This window comes from Schistocerca gregaria, chromosome 6 (assembly GCF_023897955.1).
Source record: "Schistocerca gregaria isolate iqSchGreg1 chromosome 6, iqSchGreg1.2, whole genome shotgun sequence".
Lineage (NCBI taxonomy): Eukaryota > Metazoa > Arthropoda > Insecta > Orthoptera > Acrididae > Schistocerca > Schistocerca gregaria.
The window spans coordinates 241,578,060-241,598,633 of record NC_064925.1 but is presented as its reverse complement, the minus strand read 5'-3'; the positions used below and the strand labels follow the sequence as shown (position 1 = coordinate 241,598,633).

Here is a 20,574-nt window from a genome sequence, read left to right as displayed (position 1 = left end):
ATCTTACAACCAGAGAAATGGCCAAAGAACTTGATTTTCATAAAGGGCAATTCAAAATAAATATAGCGACCACAAATAGCTGTAACTATTTAACTGATACCGATACATCGATAAGAACTACAGAGACTGGCAAAGAAAGGTCAGTATTTCGCTCGTTCAATAAGTGCAGTGAATCGGAAACCAGCGCGTGGGCTGTACAGCATTAGTGATAATAGCGGATCCCGTACATAAGGTATTTTGCGTGTTAGAATTTAACAATGGTAGTTCTGCCATCGAAGTTAAGAAAAGATCTCATCATCTATACAATTAACCATTTCCATAAGGCAACAATATTTGAAAATGGCATGGGCAATTTGGACCCAACAGCCGGGGTGGCCGAGCGGTCCTAGGCGCTACAGTCTGGAACCACGCGACCGCTACGGTCGCAGGTTCGAATCCGAACTCGGGCATGGATGTGTGTGATGTCCTTAGGTTAGTTAGGTTTAAGTAGTTATAAGTTCTAGGGGATTGATGACCTCAGCAGTTAAGCCCCATTGTGCTCAGAGCCATTTGAACCATTTGCACCCAACAGGATGTTTATGCAAAGGAAAATGTTCCGGCAAAGTGTGTCACCAAAAAGCGTTCAAGCATTTCGTCTTTGCTTTGAACGTAGTCCACTGAATACGAGGTATGACGCTAACAAAGAGCTACAAATGTCACAAACGACGGGTGGGTGCGTTCTCAAGATGAAGCTGGAAATGGAGCAGGAACACTATGTCAAGCGCACTAATTATGCCATGGCAATGCCTGAAGCCACAGCCATTTGTAAACATGTTGGTAACAAGACCATTTTAGACGAGTAACTGATTAAGTGTGACCCAGTAAGTCGCTTATTTTACGAGTCCAGTTATTAATAGCCAAAGAAATTGCTCGTGTACTGGTTGACTGGTTCTCTCCAACGTGATACACTATGTCCCCTTCCAACTCGTGTGTACGTCCTCTCCTTGGAGCATCACAGTGACGCCTGCTGATGTTTAAGGTACTCTTTCTCGACGTCGTTGCGGTATTGTGGCGAAAACGGCATGCAATGGAGATGGATGTTGTGGAGAAAGCCGAAGGGGCTGTTCTTCCATTACCGTGAGCTTCACCATTCGGAAGGATCAAGTCAGAGTATTCTGCGAACATGTACTCAACCATGTTACTCTAACATTCACACACACATGAATAAGGCTCCAACCTGGTCACAGAGTTAAGATAGACGTAAAATGACATCATCGGCTCCGATGTAAGCACGCCCCAGAATGACTACACTGTTGCATACCTGCCTAGCAAACATTTCTTCAAACGGCTGTAGCACGGAACAGTCCATTTCCGCACATGAGTTCCTGCTCAAAAGATTATGTACTCACTCCCCTCTACAAGTCCTACAAGTACGTAACGGGAATTTCCGAACAGCTTGTATAATTACGGAACATGAAACTTCCTGGGCCGTGCGGGATTAGCCGAGCGGTCTGAGGCGTTACAGTCATGGACTGTGCGGCTGGTCGCGGCGGAGGTTAGAATCCTCCCTCGAGCATGGGTGTGTGTGTTTGTCCTTAGGATAATTTAGGTTAAGTAGTGTGTAAGCTTAGGGACTGATGACCTTAGCAGTTAAGTACCATAAGATTTCACACACATTTAAACTTCCTGGCAGACTCGAATTCGGGACATTTGCCATTCGCGGGCAAGTGCTCCACCATCTGTACCATCTGAGCTACCCCAGCACGACTCACGCCCCGTCCTCACAGCTTCTGCCAGTATCTCGTCTCCTACCTTCCAAACTTCACAGAAGCTCTCCTGCGAACCTTGCAGAACTAGGTCTCCTGGAAGAAAGGATGGTAGAGCACTTGCCAGCGAAAGGCAAAGGTCCCGAGTTCGAGTCTCGAGTCTTGGTCTGGCACACAGTTTTAATCTGCTAGGAAGTTTCGTATCAGCGCACACTCCGTTGCAGAGTGAAAATCTCATTCTGGAAACACCCCCCAGGCTAAGCCATGTCTCTGCAATATCCTTTCTTGCAGGAGTGCTAGTCCTGTAAGGTTCCCAGGCGAGCTTCTGTGAAGTTTGAAAGGTAGGAGATGAGATACTGGCAGAAGTAAAGCTGTGAGGACGGGGCGTGAGTCGTGCTGGGGTAGCTCAGATGGTACAGATGGTAGAGCACTGGCTGGCGAAAGGCAAAGGTCCCGTGTTCGAGTCTCGATCCGGCACACAGTTTTCATCCTATCAGTGCACACTCCGCTGCTGAGTGAAAATCTCATTCTGTAACATGATTTATGCTCATTCATTATGACGTTCTCTATAAATGTCAACATGGGTTCCACAGACAGAGTTGTTGCGAAACTTGTTGTTTGGCTTCCATAAGGGCTTCCACTCAACTCCGCAATGTACGCAGGATACCAGTTTGTCATGAATTGGAACATATTTGTAGATTTCAATACAAAATTGCCTATCAGAACTCAGCAGAGACTAATGTACGCGTCCGTCCGCTCAATACAATCTGAAACGACTCGTCCGACCAGGCACCATGTTCCCAGTCATCAAGAGTCCCATGTCGGCGTTGACAGGTGCCGGCCGAGGCTTAAAAATCAAATCACATGGCTCTGAGCACTATGGGACTCAACTTCTGAGATCATTAGCTCCCTAGAACTTAGAACTACTTAAACCTAACCAGCCTATCACACACATCCATGCCCGAGGCAGGAATCGAACCTGCGACCGTAGCGGTCTGGCGGTTCCAGACTGCAGCGCCTAGAACCGCACGACCACTTCGGCCGGCCCGAGCCTTAAAGCTTTGTGTCATGCAGTCATCAAGGCTATACGACTGGGCCTTCAGCTCCGAAAGGCCATATCGATAATTTTCTGTTGAATGGTTCGCTCTCTGAAAGTTGTTGATGGCCCAGCACTGAAACCTGCTGCAATTTGCGGAAGGGTTGCACTTCTGTCACGTTGAACGATTCTCGTCATTCGTCTTTGGTCCCGTTATTCCAGGATCTTTTTCCATCCGCAGCGATGACGCAGTTTTGATATTTTACCGGATACATACATGGGGTGGTCGTACGGGAAAATCCCCACTTCACCGCTACCTTGAAGATGGTGAGCCGAATATAAGAAGACGTTAAAACTCACTTAAATCTTAATGACCTGTCACTGTAACAAAAGTAAGCGATTTAATAACTGCGCCAGACGCTTTTTGTCTTATATAGGCGTTGCCGACCGCAGCGCCGTACTGTGCCTGCTTACATATCTCTGTATTTGAATACGCATACCTATACCAATTTGTTTGGCGCTTCAGTGTGTTTCGTAAGAGGAAGTTCTTGCTTTCTGTAACCATCGTTAAATCTGGGCGGGTTTTATTTTGGTGGCACGTGGCCACGCACTGGCATTTCTCCAAGTGCGTACTTACTTTGTGATTGGAACCGCCATTGTGTTTATCTTGACATCAACATAGATTAATTTGTAATTGTGGTTTCTGTTTTTGCATAACCTCCTCCTAATCCGGCAATCATAGGACCACCTTCCCCATGGTCGCGATGTCGCCATTTCGTAACTGATATGTGCCATTGCACATGCCTGATATTTAAATGTTCTATCGTTGAATAAGATTCAAAATGGTTCAAATGGCTTTGAGCACTATGGGACTTAACATCTGAGGTCATCAGTCCCCTAGAACTTAGAACTACTTAAACCTAACTAACCTAAAGATATCACACACATCCATGCCCGAGGCAGGATTCGAACCTGCCACCGTAGCGGTCGCGCGGTTCCAGGCTGTAGCGCCTAGAACCGCTCGGCCACACCGGCGGCTGAGCATAAGAGGTAAAATGGTCGGTACAAGAGTCTACGAGTTGTGTGACAAGTGCTCAATGGCGACAAGAGAGATTCCATTGCGCAAATTAACTGCTGATTCGTTTCAGCGCTTGATGAGAATTGTTAATACATACCAGCTGTAGGCCTCATTCAGTACTAGAATCAGTCAAAGACTTGTCGATTGAGCAGTTCACAAGTGTACTGTCGGTCCATGATGTCCAACGGGCATAATATGTTGGTTACCAGTCATTCCCGTCATCGTCAGATGCGTTGACGAAGTGAGCTCCTGAGGGGCTTTTTTTTCACTTTTCTGTCCTTTCTCTTACGATGACAGGCGAGCTGTTTGAGAACTTAGTTGTTCTTTGCACCCATTGGAAGGGGAAATTTTTTGCTGTTTTGCTTCTTTATTTTGCTTAATCATTGGTGCCTTGGGTACGAGGTAGAAGAACTGATATCTCCTGAGCTTTCTCTCTTTTTTTTTCTAGCCTTTCGTTCCCAACCCTAAGGAGGATGGGCAGGCTGAGTGAGAGTTCTCAGAATCCTTGCGGCCACTGTCCTGTGGTTGTTCTGTTGCATTTGTGACAACTGGACTGGGAAAGCATTTCTTCTAATTAGGAATTTTGCAGAGGGCATTTGAAGGACAGTTCTGACATTCACCTTACAGCTGAGGGGAAATCTCAAAAGTCACTGGTTGAAGCAGCTGATGTTGGCACCTTCAGTATTATGCCAGGGCTGAGTCCACCTGTTGCTGTTTTCTTGCTTCCAGCGGTAATACGCGTCTTTCCGATTAAATTCTTTCAGCTCTTGAGGGCTCATCAGGGCATTGAACCTGTTGAACAACTCGTAGATCTGTGCTGCTGTGATTGTCTTCGCTGGACGGTCCTCGTGTGTGTCAGTTGTTGTATGAGTCACTTGGTGCTGAGGTTGGCCCTCCATTTGGGAGGATAATGAGACTAGGTGGCGAATGCCATTTCGGCACGCCCACTACTCCATTTGTGGACACTAGTAGTAAGCCTCCCTCACCAGGAAGCAAGAAACCTCCTTCTCAACATGGAGCGCCGTCCTGCATCAGGACTCGGCCTCTTCTAGAACAGGGTCGATGCTGATGTGCCAGTCCTATGCTGGAATGAGATTTTCACTCTGCAGCGGAGTGTGCGCTGATATGCTCCTTCCTGGCAGATTAGAACTGCGTACCGGTTCGAGACTCGAACTCGGGACCTTTTCCTTCCGCAGGCAAGTGCTCTACCAACTGAAGGTAGGAGACAAATACTGACAGAATAAAGCTGTGAGGACTGGGCATGAGTCGTGCTTGGGTAGCTCAGTTGGTAGAGCACTTGCCCGTGAAAGGCAAAGGTCCCGAGGTCGAGTCTCGGTCTGGCACACAGTTTTAATCTGCCAGTCGGCCAGAAAGTTTCCTATGCTGGTGGCTGTTGCACTGTCTGCTGCCACTGCGACATCTTGATCCTTGAAGTATGTCAGGGCTGACTACCTCGTGTAGAGAAGCTGGCTTCCTGCCCCCCCCCCCCCCTCCCGTCGCCCTCGCCCAGTCTCTCTCTCACTGGTGATGTGGTCTGCCATCCCCGCGGCGCAACCACCGAGGTAATGTAAGAAGGCAGCTAATGTCATCTTCAGTTGCACAAGCTGTTCGGCTTTCACATACAAGTCGAACTTCTCCTTGAGGGACCAGACAACAAGCTGCAATAATTTAGGTGTCAAGAAGGAGGACACTTGGCAAAATATTGGTGCAATCAGCTGAAATTTGTGAAGTATGCTGGCAAACACACGAGCCACAATGATTGGCAGACAAGTGCTCATTAGGGCAGGCCTCATGTTGCAAGAAACCGTGGCTGCAAATCCATCACAGGCCCTAGATATGCCGCCATGAATATGCCCAGTGCTACCCAGGCGAAATCAGTGGAAGCCAGTCGAACGAGGCGAAAACGCCGCCAAAGAGCAAGAAGATGTGGTAAGGGCACAGCTTCACCCCTGACGAGCTGTAGCAAGCAAGCAGCGGCCCACGCAGCTGGCAACCCCTTAATCAATGAGAGATGTGGAGGGGGAATCAAGTGAAGGCAGAGTCGAGGCACTGAGCACTGGAACATTGTGAGGGTCAAGATATTGCACTGATACTGTCTACGACAAGTAGAGGACAACTGGCGCATCAGCGTCGATGCCGCCCTAGAAGCGGCCAAGTCACAGTCAGGGATGGCGCTCCACATGGAGGTCTCCTACCGAGGAAAAAAAACATCGCAGTCTGTAAATGGAGACGTGAGCGTGCCTAACTGAGCTCACCAGATGGCCTGGTCGTCCTCCAAAATGGGGGGTCACCACAGAGAGATACAGGCAACACTGGATGACCACAAGAAACGTCCAGCAAAAGGCATACACAGTTGTGCAATCGTTTGAGGTCTTCAGCTGATTCAGTATTCTGATGAGCAGAGCTGGAAGAATTTAACCATAAGACCGTGTTTTATCGCTAGAAACAAGAAAGCAATCACAGCCGGAGTTGGCGAATGCCAAATCTGTCCCCAAAATGCGCTCTGCTAGATTCTTGATTAGGTGACATGCCCTCCCAGTCCAGATGCCCCAAACAATACATAGAGTCCCAACAGAACAACCATAGGACAAGGGCGACAAAGAGTCTGAGAACTCTCGCTAGGCCCACATTACTCCTCAGTGTGTGTGTGTGTGTGTGTGGAACACACTATTGTTCTAGGCTGAAAAGTCTCTGGCCAGTGCTGTGCACGTGACTCACCAAATTTGTCATGTTGCTATTTAACAGCTACTAGTAAAAAGTTGTGTTTGTGATGTGCACACCACAATGGGCAAAGACAAACACAGCGTGGAGATGGATGGATATGTTGGTATGGGTGTATGACAGCAAGATCTTCAGCGACCATGCGAAAACAGTTGGTGACGAGTGTCGCTATAATGCAATAAACAAGAGCATAAAACAACACGCAAAATAAAGGTAGCAAAAGTTGGGAAACTTTGCATTTACCCACACAGAAGCATGGAACGAAGTATCGCGTCAGTATTAACTAAACAGGACATGTGCAAAGACATGTGAGGGTCACTTCATCCCACCTGAGTAACTGGCGAGAGTAACATCTCGGCTTTATAGCTGATGTCACCAGACACAGCTATTTGTCCGTTACCGCCTGTCATTCTTCATCCTACAACTGCATGCACTTCATCTGTAGTGCAGAAAAGACAGCTACAAGCGTATAGGACAATGTGCCACATCCTGTCTTCTGTAGGCCTCCTTGGCAAACCGAGCAGCCTGTTCATTTCCCTATATCCTTACATGAACTGGTACCCAGCAACTAGATGTCACGAAATGTGAAGTGGTGATTCAGCAGCGACTACAAAGAGGCTTGTTCTGAGTGCTCGAGAAGCGAACACAATCCCTTCGTGGTGAACCACGTCCTACGTCTTCAAGTGGGACGGTTTCACAGACGCTTACACTGTGACCCATTCGGGTGCGATCGCACAAATGTCCTGTAAAACTGGAGTAGACAGTCCTGTCTGCTCCCCATGTATTGTGGCAAAGGCATTTTACAACACTTAGAGCTTTAAGAGACCGTTTCTTCAGGTCCTCAAGATGTGGCAAGCGTGTAAGCTTAGAGTCAAATATGAGTCCCAAAACCCACACGCCGGCCGCTGTGGCCAAGTGGTTGTAGATGCTTCAGTCTGGAACAGCGCTGCTGCTACGGTCGCAGGTTCGAATCCTGCCTCAGGCATGGATGTGTGATGTCCTTAGGTTAGTTAGGTTTAAGTAGTTCTAAGTCTAGGGGACTGATGACGTCAGATGTTAAATCCCATAGTGCTTAGAGCCATTTGAATTTAAAGAAACCTCACTTACTTCTTTTTAATTTCATAAATAAGTAATAAACATTAATTATTGTATTATTTAATTCGAAACTTCATCTAAAATGTTATTTTTGCAGGTTAATTATCACAAAATTTGCCCAAATAATGCCGGTATTATAGATTCAGCCTAGGAATCCACATCGAGGAGTATATAAATGATTAAACTTGCATTTCTCTGTGACAGGCAGCAGAATGCATTAGTGTTTCCTGTATATAGCGTTGTTACAAGGCCTGGTAGACAAAATAAGATCGTCAGATGTTGAATGATCAAGTAACTATATGAGGATGCGGCGTACACAGGTGAAGCAGTATTATCCACATGTGACAGAGATTTAAAGGGGCCTCATTGTGGATTTCAATTTGTCCAGCAGTTGAAAGTTTCAATACTGCGATTAGTGAGACATATGGATTTGACAGTAGTTTAGACAACAAGAGAATAGAGGCTTTCGAAATGTGGTGCTACAGAAGAACGCTGAAGATTAGATGGGTAGATCACGTAACTAATGAGGAGGTACTGAATAGAACTGGAGAGAAGAGAAATTTTTGGCACAATTTAACTAGAAGAAAGGATCGGTTGGTAGGACATGTTCTGAGGCATCAAAGGATCACCAATTTAGTACTGGAGGGCAGCGTGGAGGCTAAAACTCGTAGAGGGAGACCAAGAGATGCATACGCTTAGCAGATTCAGAAGGATGTAGGTGGCAGTAGTTACTTGGAGATGAAGAAGCTTGCACGGGATAGAGTAGCATGGAGAGGTGCATCAAACCAGTCTCTTTGGATAAAGACCACAAGAACAACAATTTCATTTCCTCCTTTACTTCGTTTTTTTAAGCAGTGTATATAATATTACAGCACTACGTGACAGAGTACTTCCTCGAAAAGTATTCTTTCTCTGTTCGGTTGCACCACGCTGAGCTACTTTCGCATCTTTCTCTCGAAGAGCGCCCTCTGCCGCGGCAGAGTCTCGGGGAACTATTTGACGCGAGAGGAGGCAGCCCTCGGCAAAAGCTCAAAGTGGCGGGCGTTAGTGCGCTCGCGGGACACTGCAGCTAAAAGCCCGCCCCGGAATGAGAGTACCTGGCCCTCATTTCGGAAAGCGTCCGGGCCGCGCTATCGATCGGCGAGAGGGCGCGTTTTTCGCCGCCGCCCCCTGGGAACAGCTCGGCGACAGGCGCCAGCCGTCCAACCCCCTCCAGCGCGACAGGCCAGCTACCACACACCCGCTGCACTCACCGCCCAAGGCAGCCCGCAGCCGGCCACACCACTTGCCTTTCGGGGAAGAACGATAACGACTCGGCTTACTGGCTAACGTTCATAACGCTGTAAGAAAGGCAGTTCGGTCGTTCAGTACGAATAGATAGATGTATAAGCAATCTTCGCAGTTTTCTCATACTACTGTCCTTTTGTGGTGATCGTACTGTGGCGCCCCTCTTCCTTTAAAAAAAAAAAAAAAAAAAATAGAGAAAAAGTCTTAACAGGCCAAAAGGCTGTTAGTCAGATAAAAAAATTTTTTTCACTGTCACATAATTATAGATTAACAAATTTCGGATTGTTTTCTTCGCTTGTACTTATAACGGTACTTTGCGGGCACACGTGTCAATTAGCATCATATTATGTGATTACGTAGGCTTTCCCGGCTTAATAAGTCATTAAAGTCTCTTCGGGTTTGCTGCCGGATCCTAAAATCAACTTGACTCGATATTTCGGCGATCCAACTGTTCGCCATCTTCAGGACAATGCTGCATCTCGTGATGAGTCCCGCTGAGAACTGACGCCAGGCTGCAAATCGACGGCCTATACAGGCCACCGTTCAGTACACGGCGCATGCGCCGCCCATCACGGTTTCTGCCTTCCAAAGCAGGGAGGTGGCGCCGCCCTTAGTGAAACACTGCTGGCAACGATATATCGCAATCAAGGCCGCACCAAAGAACGTTCAGTTTTGATGCGAGATGATACAGGATTCCACGTTTTTCTAAGAGGAAACCCATTGTCTCTGTTGATTAATACATCAGCCAACCTAATTTCAATCGCCTCTTTATAGACACTGTTCCAAAAACCGGAAATGTTGGCAACCAAAACAGTTTCCTCAAATTTAATTTCGTGTCCCTCATTTAGGCAGTGTTCTGCTACCGACGATTTTCCCGGCTGTTGTAGCCTCGTATGACGGCGATGTTCCACATCTTTCATGCACGGTGCGAATAGAACGGCCAACGTAAGATTTCCCACACTGACACGGAATTATGTAGACTCCGGGTTTCCTAAGCCCCAAATCATCCTTCACAGAGCCGAACATAGCCCTAATCTTAGAAGGTGGACGGAACACACTGTTAATGTTAAAATTCCTTAAAATTCGTCCAATCTTAAACGATAAGCCTCCAGCATAAGGAAGAAAGACCACAGATCTATGTTCCTCTTCGTACACCTCCGGAGAAGGTCCAAACTCCATAGCCCGACGAATCTGATTCTCGGTGTATCCATTTTCCTTAAAAACAGTCATCAAATGCTCAAGTTCTTGGGTTAAGCTGTCTGCGTCGGAAATGGCATATGCTCTCCTCACCAAAGTCCTAAGGACGCCACTACCTTGGTGTGGTGGATGACAAGTCTTAGGATGCAGATACCAATTTGTGTGTGTCGGCTTTCGGTGAACACTGTGTCCCAAAGTTCCATCTGGTTTTTTATAAACCAAGGCGTCTAAAAATGGAAGCATCCCATCATTTTCAACCTCCATAGTAAATTTGATACAGGGATGAAGACAGTTGAAGTGGTCCAAAAATCTGTTAAGAGCATCACGTCCATGCGGCCAGACGAAGAAGGTATCGTCCACGTATCTCTAGAAGCACGATGGTTGCAAAGCTAAAGCCCTCAGTGCCATGTCGTCTAAGTCTTCCATAAATAAACTGGCGACTATGGGTGACGAAGGACTACCCATAGACACTCAATCATTCACTAAGGGTGGCGCCACCTCCCTGTTTTGGAAGGCAGAAACCGTGATGGGCGGCGCATGCGCCGTGTACTGAACGGAGGCCTATATAGGACGTCGATTTGCAACCTGGCGGCAGTTCTCAGCGGGACTCATCAGCAGAACCAGCATTTTCCTGGAGATGGCGACCAGTTGGATCGCCGAAATATCGAGTCAAGTTGATTTTAGGATCCGGCAGCAAACCCGAAGAGACTTTAATGAGCATCATATTAATTAAAATCGGGGAAGAATTAAAAAGGGGAAAGTAATACGAAATTTTAATAACTGCACAGTATTACAGTATTACTGAGAAGCAATACAATGAAAAGTAATAACAAGCAAAGTAGCAAAGACCAAGCGGGACAGAAAGATATAGGGGCGCGTTTGTTTTTTAATACATATAAAAGAACATGTAACACATTATTGAGCTCTCTACCTTCAGTTATCGCGATCGGGCTAGTCGATGAAAAAGTGGTACGCAACTGCGAAATTCGTTAGGGAGATTATTTAAAGACTCTTCAAGCACGTTTAAAATACATTACGAGTGACGAAGTGATCAGAGACGTTTATTGTCGGGTGGAGTGAAAGTGAATCCAACAACATAATTCGAACTCTGTGTTAGCTGGGAAAAATACTCTTGGGAAACTATTATGGTTGTGGAACCCACGAAAGTTTTGCGCAACGGAAAGATATAGTTTACGTAATTCTGCATTTTATAAAATGGTGAAACGCGTGTGCTCAGAGCATTAATAGAATATTATCCTTGGACGGTTGCGGGGGTAACTGATACAAACAACGCGCCAGCATAAAAAATATTTCGCTTATTACCTACCAGATATTAATTAACGGGGGACCTAAAATACTAAAAATGAAGGATAGGATCATCACCTCCAATCCCGATTCATACTTCATATAATTAGTGAAAAGAGAATTGTTAATAAACAAACTACATTTCAATTTTATCCACGATTTTGGCTTCATTACGTAGTCTTGACTACATGATAAACAATATCTGTGGAAGTTGTATGCAACGTATCGTCATAATATTTAGGCAACCAATATAGTGAGACACCAAAACTGTAAATGCATCAAATTGTTCTTACAGCGGATATATAATGTGTGAGTGCGACGAACTATATTGAGAAACTGAACATCCATTACGTACTTGCACGTTTATCTGCGAAAATGGTCCTTGTCGGTACATCAGCATAGAGTTCGAATAGAATTGCTGGAACATTGCAAACCATTCAGATTAATCGAACATTTAAATACGCATAATGCTGGTACCACCAGGATGTGTTCTTTCTCCTCACCCCCCTGGCAGCAACTCAATTAAGAGTCAGCCGGGAAATACATTTAAATCAACTGACGATCATTGAGCTAGCGTCACGAATTTTCAAACGTCCACTGCCGTGTATGAAGGCGAGTGACACCACGAGTGTTAACGTCGATTGAGAGGTGTCGTCGTGATAGTATTGAATAACATTGAGCAGTTAGATACTGTGTAGCTATACCGCCAAATTTCAAGAATTTAGGTCAACGGTAAGTGCCCTACACATTTTTGGAAAGTCACGGTACGTTCTTAAGGGATCAAACTGCTGAGGTCATCGTCACTAGGTCTACACACTACTTAAACTAACTTACGCTAAGGACAACACACACACTCATGCCCGAGGAAGGACTCGAACGTCCGACGGGAAGAGCCGTGCGAACCGCGGCAAGGCGCTAAAGACCGCACAGCTAACCCATGCTGCACAGATTTTGATAAATGAATTTAGGAGCACCAAAATAGAAGTATGTGGCAGAAACAGCAGTCTCTTTTGCTCGCATTTACTTACAAGGTTACTTTTCTTAAACCGCTAAGAGACCATGTACCATAGTTTGTGATATAACTTTCAACTTGACAAGTCTATCATTCCATAGGTAAGGTGTCTTACCAGGCGGAGGGAGACAGACAATTGGATAAAATGACAAAAATTCTTGTGATATGATTACAAATTAACAATTTTCAGATTGTATTTTCCTTTGCTTATACTGTGAAGCCTTGCATCTTGTGCTATGGTCACAGGTTCGAATCCTGCCTCGGGCATGGATGTGTGTGATATCCTTAGGTTAGTAAGGTTTAATTAGTTCTAAGTTCTAGGCGACTGATGACCACAGATGTCAAGTCGCATAGTGCTCAGAGCCATTTGAACCATTTGAACCTTGCATCTTGACAGATTTGATGATTCGATGACAACGTGTGTTTGCGAGTATCAAAATATAAGAGATAAAGCGCCGTATAATCTGAATACACTGACTTTGAAGCTTAGATTTCTTACACCACCAAGGGACTGTAGACCTTAGCATGTGACACAAATTTTAGCTTTTCAAGTCTACCGATTACTGAGAAATAGGGGGCATAATAGACGGAAGGACTGATAACTGGCCAAAAAATGACAAAGAAATATTTTATCGTGTTATGTAATTACAAAGTCACAACTTTCGGATTTTTTTTCCTTTGCTAGTACTGTGAAAGCTTTGTTCTTGACAAATGTCATAGTTGTAGTCAAACAGGAACCGCCCCATAGTTTCTGATGAGTGAATTGGCGATTGTCAAAATATGTGACGTAATTGGCCGTACCTTTCATTGCATTAAGTTAGAAGCTTCAATTTCTTACACCGCTGACGAGCCCTAGACTTTAGTTCAAATGGCTCTGAGCACTATGGGACTTAACATCTGTGGTCATCAGTCCCCTAGAACTTAGAACTACTTTAACCTAACTAACCTAAGCACATCACACACATCCATGCCCGAGGCAGGATTGAACCTGTGACCGCAGCGGTCGCGCGGTTCCAGACTGTAGCGCCTAGAACGGCTCGGCCACCCCTGCCAGCCTATACTTTAGTATCTCACACAAATTTCAAATTGATACGCCTGCCTGATCCTGAGAAAAAGGGTCAAACAGACAAACGTAAAGATAGACTGATTCCAAAGTGATCCTATAAGCGTTGTGTTTTTACCGATTTAGGTACGAAACCCTAAAAATGAGCGTTGAATTTTATTAAATATTATTCAGTCCCGAGGGCTAATGGTCCACCTAAGTTCGTTTTATAATGTAACTCGGGAGAACCACCGTTAAAAGGGGTGCAAAATAAAAATCCCAAGGAATACTTAAGTTACCAGTACAAAAATCATAGCCGGAGCCGTAGATTTAGCTTCTGCCTAAATTTAAAAAGAAGATCCTTCTCCATCTTCGGCTCCAACAAACAACATCAAATTTTAAATCAAAGAGTAAGAGTTTGTCTCACATTCATGCAGCGATTCTAAAAAACTGTACGTTGTGCGATATTATTGAAAATTAAATAGTTGAAGAAGTTGTACAAATATGGAATTTTGTGACTGATATTTAGCAATTTTTCACAAACACAACTTTTATTGATGTAAGTTAACAAGGTTGATGACTGAACATACAAAGTATAGGTAACAATAACGAAAAAAAGTCTCCCAATTAAGTTAAACAAAAGCTCACTTCTAATTTTCCACAAAGGTTCGTGGGAACACATTCATACACTAGTAACAGTCCAATTCCGAGACGAAGATGTAATCTTCAGCGGTCTCAGTGCTGAGGTTGGCATTCGGCGTGAACTGAACTTCGGGCCTAGTTCTAGGCCCCAAATAGCTGTCTGCAGCCAATCAGGTTACGGCCTACTTCCTGCACGTCGTGGCTCGAACTCCCGCTGCAGGAAGTAGTGCTCGGAATGTCTTTTTCCATTATCTTGTATGTAAATAGCCGGTGTTTGCCACTGTGCTTTTGGGTACGCCTTGGGTATAGACAACCTTGTCCTCTGTGGTGTTATGTAGGTTGCCGCCCCTCAGAGGCTACCTTGGCTCCGCTATAACAGGAATACCATTATGTTTTTCGTCCATAAATTTCTCAGTTACTCACATTAAGCAAACAAAATATCTGTAGCATATACTCTGGGATTTTAAAGCTTCCTATGTTTTCGAATGCATACTTCGTTAGGAACATTTCTAAATTAGGTTTAACACAAAGTTTGACATTTTTGGCTCTTCAGAGCATGGGGTAAAAAGAGGAATAGACCATTCGTTTAAAGTTTCTTAAAGTTAAAACAAATAATGGAAGATCTAATAATTCATTATCAAAGAAAATCCTAAAAAATGTAATAATACAATAGAAAAGTACACGAAATATACCATTTTCACTTACTGAATTCTTTAGTCTAAGTAGTTCCACTTGGAGAAGTCACACTCATATCGTACTTTATCGTAGCCGGCACATTTTGTGTTCCCGTTTTTCCCCTGCCATGTCCTGCGAAAATTTATCTGAGCAAAAGGGACAATGTGTATCTTCGTTAGTGGATACACTGTTGTCCGGAGGGCGGACGAATCATCTCTCACACTACAAACATCATCCTCAGAATCAGATAATTCTTGGTTCCTAGGCTTTGATAGCCTCTGCTTCTTTGTCTGTGGTTTATTTGTTGCTGACGTCGATACTTCTAGAGATCTCTTGCAAGGAGACGAGGTTAGGGCTGCCGAAGAACCTGCTTGTCTTCTCCTGGTCCTGGGCTTTTCTTTATCTGTGGAACCGGTGATATCTACAAATGTAGAATTTCAGATATAGCGGAAGATGTTTCTTCCTCGACTTCAACATTAGCCAGGATGTCAAATTAAACATCTTTCAGCCGACAATTTTCAACCTTATTTTATTAGGCAATAAATTTCGGCGCTTTATTACGCCATCTTCAGGCCCATAACCGACGTGTAGGAATAAACTACCTCGCTAGTGATCGAAGTAAAGGCCACCAATAGTGGTATTAGTAGATATCTACTTGCTACAGTTGAAACGTCCCCTTGGAAAAATTATACACGACTGTGCTTAAACTGACACACAATATTTTTAGCGCAACGCAATCTGACTTTCAATAATCCCTACAAAAGAATGGCCCTGGCTAACATTAACCTATACCTTTCACAAATCACTTACCTCACAAAAAATCTTCGTTACTTGAACTACTACAATACAGCGAGCACCACTACTGCCAGCTAAATAAAAGATTCAAACTACGGAAGGCACTAACTACTGATAGGGATAGTTAGCAAATGAAAGATTTTAATAGAGAACAAACAATGTATTTACCTTAATATACTCAAAAGCCATTATATATATAGCAGTTCATGACACCAATTCTTACAAATTTCAAAACTCCGCCATCTCTCTCCCCACGTCCACCACTGCTGGCGGCTCACCTCCAACTGCGCAACGCTACCGCTGTTAGCATCCAGCTGCCGCTGCCCAACACTACAATGGCAGACAACAATGCAAACCAGCCACAAACTGCACACGGCACAGCCAGTGATTTTCATACAGAGCGCTATGTGGCGTCGGCGTTACCAATAAATAAACCTAAACAGCCTACTTACACAGTGACCACTACAAACGTCAGCCTCCAACTAGATCACAAGTGAGGTAGATTATTCCTACATGTCAGTCAGGGGCCTGAAGTGGCTTACTAAAGCACCGAAACAGGTTGCCTAATAAAATAAGTGAGCCATGCTGGCTTTGCGGTTATCGATATTTGTTCAGAGATGCTAACTTTTCGAGGTTTAAGAGTCGGTCGCGAGGTGGCGCGGCATGGAGCGGATCGAAGGGCGAATGTTTCAAATGGCTCTAAGTACTATGGGACTTTACATCTGAGGTCATCAGTCCCCTAGAACATAGAACTACTTAAACCTAACTAACCTCAGGACATCACACATATCCATGCCCGAGGCAGGATTCGAACCTGCGACCGTAGCTTCGGCGTGCTTACGGACTGAAGCGCCTTCAGCCGTTCGGCCATTACGGCCAGCTCGACGGGCGAGTGAGTTTTAGTTGGGAGGTGGAGAGAGGAAGGTGTGATTGCCCAAGGAGGGGGGAAGTAACCCGATCGGTGAAGAGTATTTTGAAAAGGCTTAGTACAGGCGACAGTTGCAACGGCTGTCTTGAGATGGGCAGTGCAGCCAAGCAGTTGGTTGCCGTTACCCGATGACATCTCATTGGGAGACCGTAATGGCGACCTACTTCTCTGACGCTGTTGGATCATTATTTCGCTTACCTGATAAGGTGACATCATTGTATTTGTCTTTGATTGGCCATGCACTTTCTGCCTTCCGTATTGCAAGTGTGCCTCACCTGAGACAAACTATTAGCGAGTGCTGAGTTACAAAAATCTGTTAGTAATCCATGTTGTGGTCGGACCCTACGCAATCTGTTGCACAATGTTGATGGAACTCTTGTTGCTTGGTGTCTAGTAGCGTTGGAGTTCTGCCTTACCATCCCAGCCGTGGGGCTCATTGTGTATAATATATTAAAACAGAGTGTTTAGTTTGTTCCAGACAATCTGGTGGATCTTGAACTGTATGATCTACCAAAGTACGCTAAATCCGTGAGATACTTGTGCGGAAGTTTGAATGTCGGCATCCACCAAGGACTCGATTATCGTAAGGAAAAAATATATATTGGTGTGGAAGTGAGCTCAGTAGGTTACTTAAAATATCTCAACCCAGGGTGTGTTTAAATGTTATTTGTAAGCTAAGTTTAGCAGTAGCAATTTGTTGTAACTCTTGCGATACTGCTGCTATGCCTTTTAGTTAAAGTTGTTTAAGTGATTGAGTTTGGTTTCATGAACATAGCGCTGTTTGAGACATTTGGTTGTAGTGTGTTGTTGCTGCATCAGCACACGCAATTTGTTGGACTAAAATTGTTGACAATTTGTTCTACATCTGTGCCTAGGTGGTGGGTCTCGGCTACACCTTCGGGTTCTCGCTTGTTCTTGAAGCTGACGGAATTGAACGTTCGGTTAAGACCCAGGTGCACCCAAAGACAGTCCTCTGAATTAACCGTTTGGGGGAGAGAAGTACCCGGGAAGTTAAGTCGGACACACCTACTGTACTCCTCGCCTTCGGTCGGGCCGACAAATCGGGCCCGAATGATACAACCAGGTGTGGCCCTTGTTGGCCGCTCCGCAGGACGCTCATGTCCGCACTTGGCAAATACTGTGAGCTGAGAACTACACTACTGGCCATTAAAACTGCTACACAACAAAGAAGACGTGCTACAGACGCGAAATTTAACCATGAAGAAGATGCTGTGATATGCCAATGATTAGCTTTTCAGAGCATTAACACAAGGTTGGCGCCGGTCACGACACACACAACGTGCTGACATGAGAAAAAATTCCAACCGATTTCTCTTACACAAACAGCAGTTGACCGGCGTTGCCTGGTAAAACGTTGTTGTGATGCCTCGTGTAAGGAGGAGAAATGCGTACCATCACGTTTCCGACTTTGATAAAGGTCGGATTGTAGTCTATCGCGGATTGTGGTTTATCGTATCGCGACATTGCTGGTCGCGTTGTTCGAGATCCAATGACTGTTAGCAGAATATGGAATCGGTTGGTTCAGGAGGGTAATATGGAACGCCGTGCTGGATCTCAACGGCCTCGTGGCACTAGCAGTCGAGATGACAGGCATCTTATCCGCATGGCTGTAACGGATCGTGCAGCCACGTCTCGATCCCTGAGTCAACAGACGGGGACGTTTGCAAGACAACAACCATCTGCACGAACAGTTCGAAGACGTTTGTAGCAACATCGACTATTAACTCGGAGACCATGGCTGCGGTTACCCTTGACGCTGCATCACAGACAGGAGCGCTTGCGATGGTGTACTCAACGACGAACCTGGGTGCACGAATGGCAAAACGTCATTTTTTCGGGTGAATCCAGGTTCTGTTTACAGCATCATGATGGTCGCATCCGTGTTTGGCGACATCGTGGTGAACGCACATTGGAAGCGTGTATTCGTCATCGCCATACTGGCGTATCACCCGGCGTTATGGTATGGGGTTTCACTTCTTACACGTCTCGGTCACCTCTTGTTCGCATTGACGGCACTTTGAACAGTGGACGTTACGTTTCAGATGTGTTACGACCCTTGGCTCTACCCTTTATTCGATCCCTCCGTAACCCTACATTTCAGCAGGATAATGCACGACCGCATGTTTCATGTCCTGTACGGGCCTTTCTGGATACAGAAAATATTCGACTGCTGCCCTGGCCAGCACATTCTCCAGATCTCTCACCAACTGAAAACGTCTGGTCAATGACGGCCGAGCAAGTGGCTCGTCACAATACGCCAGTCACTAATCTTGATGAACTGTGGTATCGTGTTGAAGCTACATGGGCAGCTGTACCTATACACGCCATCCAAGCTCTGTTTGACTCAATGACCAGGTGTCATTACGGCCAGAGGTGGTTGTTCTGTGTACTGATTTCTCAGGACTATGCTCCCAAATTACGTGAAAATGTAATCACATGTCAGTTCTAGTATAATATATTTGTCCAATGAATACCCGTTTATCATCTGTATTTCTTCTTGTTGTAGCAATTTTATTGGCCAGTAGTGTATTTGTAAGAGAAGTGTCTGATGTAGATTATTGCTTGTCTAGTTGAGAGTCCGTATGTAAGGTTACCCTTTCTTTTAAATGAAAGTTGTTATACATTCCCTAGTAACTAAAGCCAAAATTCTCCCTGACTGAGAGTTTATTATTATAAATGTTATTTCTTCACTATTTGTTAATACAAAATTCAGTTATTCACGATACATGTGTAAAGTTACCCCTTTTTTAAGGTTATCTTTCTCATTTGAAAAGCTGTTTACTTTGGAAGCTAACTGATGGGCTTCAGGTACAAATGCTCTCTCGCTTGAAGTTTATGACAGTTGTCATTTCTGTTGATTGACTTCAGTTAATATTGTGAACAGTAAAATGGGAATGCTCCCATTCCCTAAGGTCCAGTCCTTCCACTTTGTCCTTTGACCGTTTTGTGATACGCCGAGGTAATATCGGTTTCAATAAGGTTAAAAATTGACGGCTGAAAGGTGTTTAATTTAACATCCTCAATGGAACAGCCTAGTTCCGCGACCATCGCTAAAAAGATGGACTTACAGAGAGTCAACATTAGCCTTTCCATTTTCAGAAGCCACAATTCCTGCAGACAGTGGGTTGACTGGGTCATTGGGCAGATCCTCACTGATTCCTTCAGTGTTAAAAGTAAGAAATACATCCCTGCAAATATGAGGGTTCAATGGGTATATTCCTGTCACCCTAAACCCGTTTCCTGGTATTTCCCCTGCCTGGCACTTGAGGTAGGCTACCCAAACAGTTCCGCGACGTCCATATTTGTTATAGAACTTTCATTTTCCCTCAAATATATATATATATATATATATATATATATATATATATATATATATATATATATATATATATATTTCCTGCTCAGAGTAATCGGCTTTCAAATTTCAAAGCATTTTTGACTGCTATTTGCTTAATAGACTTATCCCACTGCTTTCAAGCTCTTGAATTCATTTCTCAAGCAATGCCTATAAATATAAGAGTTTGTGAAATTACGAAATACTATGGTACAAATATGGAATACTGGTATTTCATATTAGTGACACAGCCATCCTGAAATTCAGAGATGCAAATGAAATGTTAAAGTAAATTTAAATAGGCAACAAACAAGCAATTTTTATACCTTAATGTATTACCTAAATGTCTGCTTAGGAAATATTTTAATATTTTATGTATTGTGACAAGAATGAAACTGAAAACCACCAACTTGCAACAATTATTCCTCCTGACGAAATTGTTAAAACAGCTTCACTTACTCGCAATAGCTGCCAACTGCAATATTAATACATCCCGAAGCAGTCAACAGTTGCTGAACGTAGTTTTCAGGCAGTACTTAGAAAACGAGAAACCATAGTATTTCACATTACTACCAGTATTCCACATTTGTACCCTTTATTCTACCAGTTCATTGTAGAAAATGAACCATTGATTAGTGAACTAAATTCGGAATATGTTCTT

The 20,574-nt window shown here is 44.5% G+C and overlaps 1 protein-coding gene across 1 annotated transcript in view; it reads left to right on the top strand.

Annotated features, from left to right (window-relative positions):
* The window catches only part of LOC126278816 (uncharacterized), a 222,331-nt gene that overhangs the window by 123,336 nt on the left and 78,421 nt on the right, over positions 1-20,574 (top strand). The gene's annotated exons all lie outside the window — the stretch shown is intronic.